At 46.1% G+C, this 8,071-nt stretch overlaps 1 pseudogene; it reads left to right on the top strand.

Moving 5' to 3' along the window:
- Positions 1 to 136: 136 nt before the first annotated feature.
- On the top strand, positions 137 to 1,135 carry LOC110318062 (annotated as a pseudogene).
- Positions 1,136 to 8,071: the final 6,936 nt, after the last annotated feature.

Below are 8,071 nucleotides of genomic sequence, written 5' to 3'. Positions count from 1 at the left end.
AAGAAGAAGAAGAAGAAGAAGAAGAAGAAGAAGAAGAAGAAGAAACTTTAAGAGAGAAATGGAGGCTCTCTGCTCCTCTCTGTCCCAGAGACAGCCACATTTTCTAGTGCTGTGCCAGCCTTGTCTCGTAGACAAAATGGTGAAGGTCGGTGTGAACGGATTTGGCCATATTGGGTGCCTAGTTACCAGGGCTGCCATCTGCCCTCCACTTGACAAAGTGGAGCTTGCTGCCATCAACGACTCCTTCATTCACCTCAAATACATGGACTACATGTTCCAGTATGATTCCACCCACAGCAAATTAAACGGTACAGTCAAGGCTGAGAATGGGAAGCTTGTCATCAACAGGAAGCCCATCACTACCTTCCAGGAGCGAGATCCCACCAACATCAAATGGGGTGATGCTAGTTGTGGAGTCTACTGGCGTCTTCACCACCATGGAGAAGGCCTGGGCCCACTTGAAGGGTGGAGCCAAAGGGTTATCACCTTCGCCCCTTCTGCTCAAGCCCCCAAGTTTATGATGGGTGTGAACCATGAGAAATATGACAACTCACTCAAGATTGTCAGCAATGCACCCTGAACCACCAACTGCTTAGCCCCCCGGCCAAGGTCTTCCATGACAACTTTGGCATCATGGAAGGGTTCATGACCATGGTCCATGCCATCACTGCCACTCAGAAGACTGTAGATGGACCCTCTAGAAAGCTGTGGCATGATGGCCTTGGGGTTGCCCAGAACATCATCCCTGCATCCACGGGTGCTGCCAAAGCTGTGGGCAAGGTCACTCCAGAGTTAAATGGGAGGCTCACTGGCATGGCCTTCCATGTTCCTACCCCCAATGTGTCTGTCGTGGATCTGACGTGCCGCTTGGAGAAACCTGCCAATTATGATGACATCAGGAAGGTGGTGAAGCAGGCATTGAATGGCCCACTCACTGAAGGGCATCCTGTGCTACACTGAGGACCAGGTTGTCTCTTGCAACTTCAACAGCAACTCCCACTCTTCCACCTTTGATGCCGGGGCTGGCATTGCTCTCAATGACAACTTTGTAAAGCTCATTTCCTGGTATTACAATGAATATGGCTACAGCAACAGGGTGGTGGACCTCATGGCCTACATGGCCTCCAAGGAGTAAGAAGCCCTGGACCAGCCACTCCAACAAGGGACACTGAGAGCAAGAGAGAGGCCCTTGGTTGCTGACGAGTCCCTGTCCCAACTTGGCCCCCAACACTGAGCATCTCCCTCACAATTTCCATCCTAGACCCCCATAATAACGGGAGGAGCCTAGGGAGCCCTCACTACTCTCTTGAATACCATTAATAAAGTTCGCTGCACCCCCACCCCAAGAGAGAGAGATGGCTTGAAAATTTGCCGATGTGTGCAGAATATACATATATGGTCAGTATATGTAAGGAGAACATACATCACAGATTTCTTGATGATGAGTATATGATCTGTGTGCTATTAGATGGTCTTATATGAGGATCATAGAGTATCCTCCATAAACTAAGATAGACATGGCATTACTAGACTTAATGTTATGTGATCAATTGTCCTAATTATGGTAGAATTATTGACCACGATTTCACTGTGTGGTGCATGACTACATATTGAACATCTTTACCCAGAATTATGCATTACCATACACAATTCTAATAAAAACAGCATGTTCTCTTAATCTGTCAGTCTGAGTTTATTCAGACCTTCCCCATCCTTTCTGTTTTTTTTGTTTGTTTGTTTGTTTGTTTGTTTGTTTTGTTTTTTGAGACAGGGTTTCTCTGTGCAGTCCTGGCTGTCCTGGAACTCACTCTGTAGACCAGGCTGGCCTTGAACTCAGAAATCCACCTGCCTCTGCCTCCCAAGTGCTGGGATTACAGGCATGTGCCACCACGCCCTACTCTGTTTTTGTTTGTTTTCGAGACAGGGTTTCTCTGTATAGCCCTGGCTGTCCTGGAACTCACTTTGTAGACCAGACTGGCCTCCAACTCAGAAATCCACCTGCCTCTGCCTCCCAAGTGCTGGGATTACAGGCATGTGCCACCACGCCCTACTCTGTTTTTGTTTGTTTTCGAGACAGGGTTTCTCTGTGTAGCCCTGGCTGTCCTGGAACTCACTTTGTAGACCAGGCTGGCCTCCAACTCAGAAATCCACCTGCCTCTGCCTCCCGGGTGCTTGGATTAAAGGCTTGTGCCACCATGCCCGGCTTCCCCATCCTTTCTGGTCCTTCTCCTTCTCCTGTTCTTCACAGTGTCTGGTATCATGCTGGCCCCTCCTTTCCCACCTCTGTATCTCTCTTGTTTAACAGCCTGCTCCATGGAGTCTATGCATCCCCTTACAGAGGCCTGCTCCATGGAGTCTATGCATCCCCTTACAGAGGCCTGCTCCATGGAGTCTATGCATCCCCTTACAGAGGCCTGCTTCATGGAGTCTATGCATCCCCTTACCAATTATTTTATTGTGAACCAGGGAGATGGCTGCGTGGGTAAGGTGATAGCTAGAGAGGCCTGAGGCGTCAAGTTTGGTTCCCTAAACCAGGTAAAAGCTGGACAAGGTAACTCAACTCCCTGTCATCCAATGAGGCCCTACTAGGAGGCAGAACTGGAGTCTGGATAATTGGAAGCTCCCAGGCAGACTAGTTTAGTGTGTATGAAACAGTGAACAAGAGATATTCTTTTTTGTTTGGTTGGTTTTTTGGTTTTATTTTTTCGAGACAGGGTTTCTCTGTGTAGCCCTGGCTGTCCTGGAACTCACTCTGTAGACCAGTCAGGCCTCGAACTCAGAAATCTGCCTGCCTCTTCCTCCCAAGTGCTAGGATTAAAGGTGCGCGCCACCACTGCCCGGCATGATATTCTGTCTCAAACAAGGTGGAAGGTGAGGATCGGCATCCAGGACTGTCTGTCCTCTGACCTTCAAACACACACCCCAAGAAGAGCATGCACACCCACACTCACACAGATTAATTAATTGTGGTTGTATGCCCAGGTTACAGGGACCCCAAGGACCACTGATGCAAACACATAAGGGTCTTTACTAGGAGCTTGTGAGCAAGGTCCCTTACCATCACTGTCGTAGCAGGTCAGAAGTGAGAGCCTACAGTCTAGAGGTGCAGGGCTGTGGTTACTGTGGTTACTGTGGTTACTGTGGTTACTGTGGTTACAGCAAGCTTGGGGAAATTCCATACAGGTCAGCGAATTAATGTTTTTAAAACTGCCTTTCTGGCATAGTCTGCAGGAACCAAACACGGGGGCAAAGCCACCTGACACACAGGATGGGTAGGTTATCTGTTTTCTGTGGGTAGGTTATCCGTTTTCTGCAGGCTGTCTTAGGTTATCTATATGTTCCTTGACCCTGCTGTTGTAGTCTGACTGGCTGTGGCTAGGGGGTGGTGGTGGTGGGGTTGCCATAGGATGTTTGCTCAAGTGGACTTTGTGGTTTTCTTCCTGGACTTGGAGTTTAGCCCCTTTGCACAAAATGGAGTTTCTTCTCAAAAAAAAAAAAAAAATGGAGTTGGTTGGGCTTTACAGTGGTGAATATATATTAGGCGGTATTTACCATTCTAACCATCCCTAATGTGCAATTCAGTGGCATTAAGAGCCCCTGACTTTGAAAGGAACATCCCCTCTGTGCTTTGCTGTGGGATAATTCGTGCAGCAGTGGGTGCTGGCATGTTTTTGGGTTGGTCATTGCAGGTGGATCCAACTGTGGCTGACTTGTGCATGTTGACTGTCTTTCTCTGATGAACTAGCTTGATGGTTCTGTGGACCAGTGGCTCCTTATTGCTCTGGAACTGCTTTAGAAATAAGGTCATATCACTTCTGGACATAATTTTACTTCTTCTTTTCCAACTTGGATTTTTTTTTTAAAAAAATTATTTTTCTCATCTAGTCTCTCTGGCTGAAACACCTACTAAGAGGCAGAATGGCGGCGGGGAAAGCGAGAGTCCTTGTCTTGTTCTTGGCCTTTGACAGAAATGTTCGGCTTTTCACCGAGTGTGGGACTTAGTGAGGACGTCCTTACCAGTATGGCACAAGTTTACTTTCACGGTTTTCTGAATATTTTCCTCATGAGAGAATGTTGAATTTTGTCAGATGCTTTTTTTGTGTGTCATTTGAGATTATTACTCAATTTCCTCATGTTTTATTAATGTATTATCACCTAGATTATCTTTTTGGGTTTTTTTGTTTGTTTGGTTGGTTGTTTTTTTGTTTTTTGAGACTCTGGAGCCAGAAGCAGGTGGATCTCTGTGAATTCAAGGCCAGCCTGGTCTACAGAGTGAGTTCCAGGAAAGCCAGGACTACACAGAGAAACCCTGTCTCAAAAAACCACTACATATGCATATATGTATATGTGTATGTGTATATTCTCTCTTTCTCCTTTTTGAGGTGGAGTGCCTTTGAAGTAGGGTCTCATCTGGTAACTCCGGCAGGCATGGAACTTTTTATGTAGCAAGGCCGGCCTCGCATTCATAGAGCTCTGCCTGCCTATACTTCCCAAGTGTTTGGGATTGAAGGCAGGTGCCACCATGACCAGCATGAAGAGGATCATCCTGAGGACAGGTGCATGGGTGGTAAAAGTCTTTAGAGTTGTATGCTTGTAAATGTTCTTCTGCCTTTGTGATTGATTGACAGCCTCACATTGGGCATGCACGTCTCTTCTCTTCAGTTACATTGTTTTTCCTTTTTCCTTTCTCCTTGATGGTAACTGGTTCTGGGGCTTCATGCTGGAGAGATAGGCATATACACTACCACGGAACTACTTCCCCATTATCTCTTCTCCTTTAAACTGTTAAGATACGGTTCTACTGTTGTTTCAGCAACTGCTGGAGAGAAACCCAATGACATTATCATTCACGTTGTTCCCTCGTTTTGTTCTCCCTGGAAGCTTTTCTATCTCTTTATTCTCTTCTTTTTATTTATAGATCTTCTTTTAATCCTGCTATTTTACAGTATTGCAGGAGGCCACTGCTCCCTGCCCTGGCACTCAGTATGACCTCTCAGTTTGGACACTAACAGATCTCAATTCTAGAATACTTCCTTCTTATTTTTTTTTCCCTTAGTTTTATTTTTTTTTATGTGTGTGCATGTTTTGCCCGCATGTAGGTTTGTGTACCATATGCCTACCTGGTGCCCCAAGGAGGCCAGAAGAAGGTGTTGGATCCTGGAACTAGAGTTCCAGAGGCTTGTGATCTTGAACACAGGTCCTGTGTTTTAACCACTGAGCCGTCGCTCCAGCCCTCGATTTTGTTTATTCAAATAATTCAATGTTTGACGAGTCTGCGTATTTTCAATATTTTTCCTATTCCCATTTCATTGTTTTTGTGTGTTTGGAGACAGACTATCTTTGACCTGGTACAGCCTTCTTGCCTGTGCCTCCTGAGGGTGAGGATCTCTGGTCAGCAGGATTGCAGGCATCCTCTCGCTCCGTACACTTTCTAGGAAGTGCCTTCTGCTTTAGCTTTCAACCCATGTATTAAAATTTTATTTCTGCAATCACATTGGAATGTTCCACAGCCTTTCCTTGGGCGTCAGTGTTTCTTTTATTGCAGCTTTCTGTTCAAGGGTTAGCTTCCAGGAAGAAGAATCAACTTTTCCACAGCGACAGAAAAGGAGGAGAAGAGGTGTGGGTGGCAGGGAGGTGCCTGCTTCCTGTGACGTCGACGGCAAGGCCATACAGGAGATGATGGGGAAATGTATGGTGAGAAGGCCCGAGGACCATGTAAACGGAAGTAAGGCCAAGCTCCTTAAGGCACAGCTGTCCCCGATGGCCATGGGAGTTCCATTCGCAGAAGCCCGAGGCCACCAGTCTACCTTGATGCCAATCTCTCCAGGCTGGGAAGTTCCTGCTCTAGAAGAGGAGGCTGAACTCTTGGACAGCTCCATGACTGGCATTGATTATTAATTCTTTGGCCTTGATTATTAATATAAAACGTTGTTATGAGACCCCAGGAGCTCTGATTATGTTTTTAATTTTTTAAAAAAACATGTATGTATGTGTGTCCTTATTTGTATGTGTATTTGTATGTCATTTGTATGTGTATGGGTGCACATATCTGGGGTGGGTGGTCAAAGAAAAATCCTGTGTTGGTCCTGAGGCCTTAGGTCCTCATTATAGAGCTAGAGTAGCTACCCAGGGAGCTCCAGGGATCGGAACTTGGGTCTTCAGCTTACGAGGCAGGCACTTTATTGGCTGAGTCATCCTCCCCAGCCCTGTGTTGTACACTCTTTTTTTTTTTTTTTTTTTAAATAGGGATATAATTATTCAACAGATATTTATTGAGCACACACTTCCCTGTCCATGTAGTGATTTTATGTTTTTCTTGAATGTATATCTGTGCAGTAAGCACATGCCTGCTGCCTGAAGGGTCAGAAAAGGGAATCAGATCATCTAGACCTGGAGGTACAGACAGCTGGGAGCTGCCATGTGCCTGCTGGGAATTGAACCTGGGTCCTCTGCAAGAACAGTCAGGTTCTTAACCACCAAGGAATCTCTCCAGCCCCAGCTGATTACACTTTTCTTAAAAAAAAAAAAAAAAAAAAAAAAGATTTATTTTATATATATGAGTGCACTGTAGCTGTCTTCAGACACACCAGAAGAGGGCAGGCATCGGATCCCATTACAGATGGTTGTGAGCCACCATGTGGTTTCTGGGAATTGAAACTCAGGACCTCTGGAATCCACTTTTAAGACAAGCAGGTATATAGTTACTATATAGTTTTCCTTCTTTTTCTTTTTTTTTTTTCTTAGCGATATCATTTCATGTGAACTAACCTCAAACTCACTATGTAGCAAAATGGCCTGAGTTTCTCATCCTTCTGTCTCCACCTTCCCAGTGCCGGGATGGGAGAGGTAGACCCGCTGGCCTGGTTCACGAGGTGCTGGGGATCAACCTCAGGCTTCCTGTGTGCTAGGCAAGCCCTCTACTAGACAGACCCCACTCTAAGTTAACACCAAATCCCAAAGCTCCATATCTGGCATCTGGAGCTCTTGGTGGAACCATCTGGGCTCTCAGCCTTTGGCGCCCTGGCATCTCTAGCTCTGCTGCCTGGGACCCAGATAACCTATCTTAGCCTAGCTCTACTTCAGACCTGCAGTTTTCCTCGCTGGAACACCCCACAGTCCTGGCATCTCAAACATCTTGATGTCTTCATTGTAACTTGGGGTCCACCCTTGTCGATTCGTACAATGGTCACTCAAGCCCCCCTTCTGGAAAGTCTGGCCCTACAGCACACTGCCTGGCCTTGGCAGCTTTCTGGAAGCTTGGAGCAAGTCTCCACGACCCCATCATACTTATACCTCTTCTGCTTGCAAAACCAGTGCCAAGGTCCCCTGTCAGCCTGAGTAGTCATCTGGCTCACTTTACCTCAGCCTCTGTGTTCCTCCTCGGTGGCCTGCTGTGAGAACACATCCCTAGTCAGGTGTTTCTAAGCAGGGACTCCTTTCCACACTAGTCTCATTCCTCCTTTCAATACATTTGCATTTTTATAAACCGGGTCCTTTCAAGTATAAAATTCAGTTGCTCTAGGGCAGTAGCTCTCACCCTTTCTAATGCTGTGACCCAACAGAGTTCCTCATGTGGTGAGTCCCAGCCTTAACATTATTTTCGTCGCTACTTCCTAACCGTAATTTTCTACTGTTATGAATCGTAATGTGAATATCTGTGTTTTCCAGTGGTCTTAGGCCAACCCCTATGAAAGCGTCATTCAGCCCCCAGAGGGGCCATGACCCACAGGTTGAGAACCAGTGCTCTAAGACCTACCTAGCAGCAGAGGGAAGGAGTTAAGTCTCCTCAGACACGGCGACATGGCAGCACTGATGGTTACCTGTGTGTTCTGGGCATTTCACCACGAAAAGAAAAACAGACTCTGCAGACTGGTCAACTATTTATTTATTTATTTATCTCAATACACAGACAAATCATACTATATATTCTTTGTAACGTTTCCTCTGTCAAGAGTCACTTTAGTTTAAACCAGAGAATTTTCTTTAAGAATCTATGCTTGAGAGCATACAATCTCTCTCTCTCTCTCTCTCTCTCTCTCTCTCTCTCTCTCTCTCTCTCTCTCTCTCTCTC

The sequence above is a fragment of the Mus pahari genome, chromosome 3, assembly GCF_900095145.1.
Source record: "Mus pahari chromosome 3, PAHARI_EIJ_v1.1, whole genome shotgun sequence".
In the NCBI taxonomy this organism is placed as follows: Eukaryota; Metazoa; Chordata; class Mammalia; order Rodentia; family Muridae; genus Mus; species Mus pahari.
This window is presented reverse-complemented; position numbering and strand designations above follow the sequence as displayed.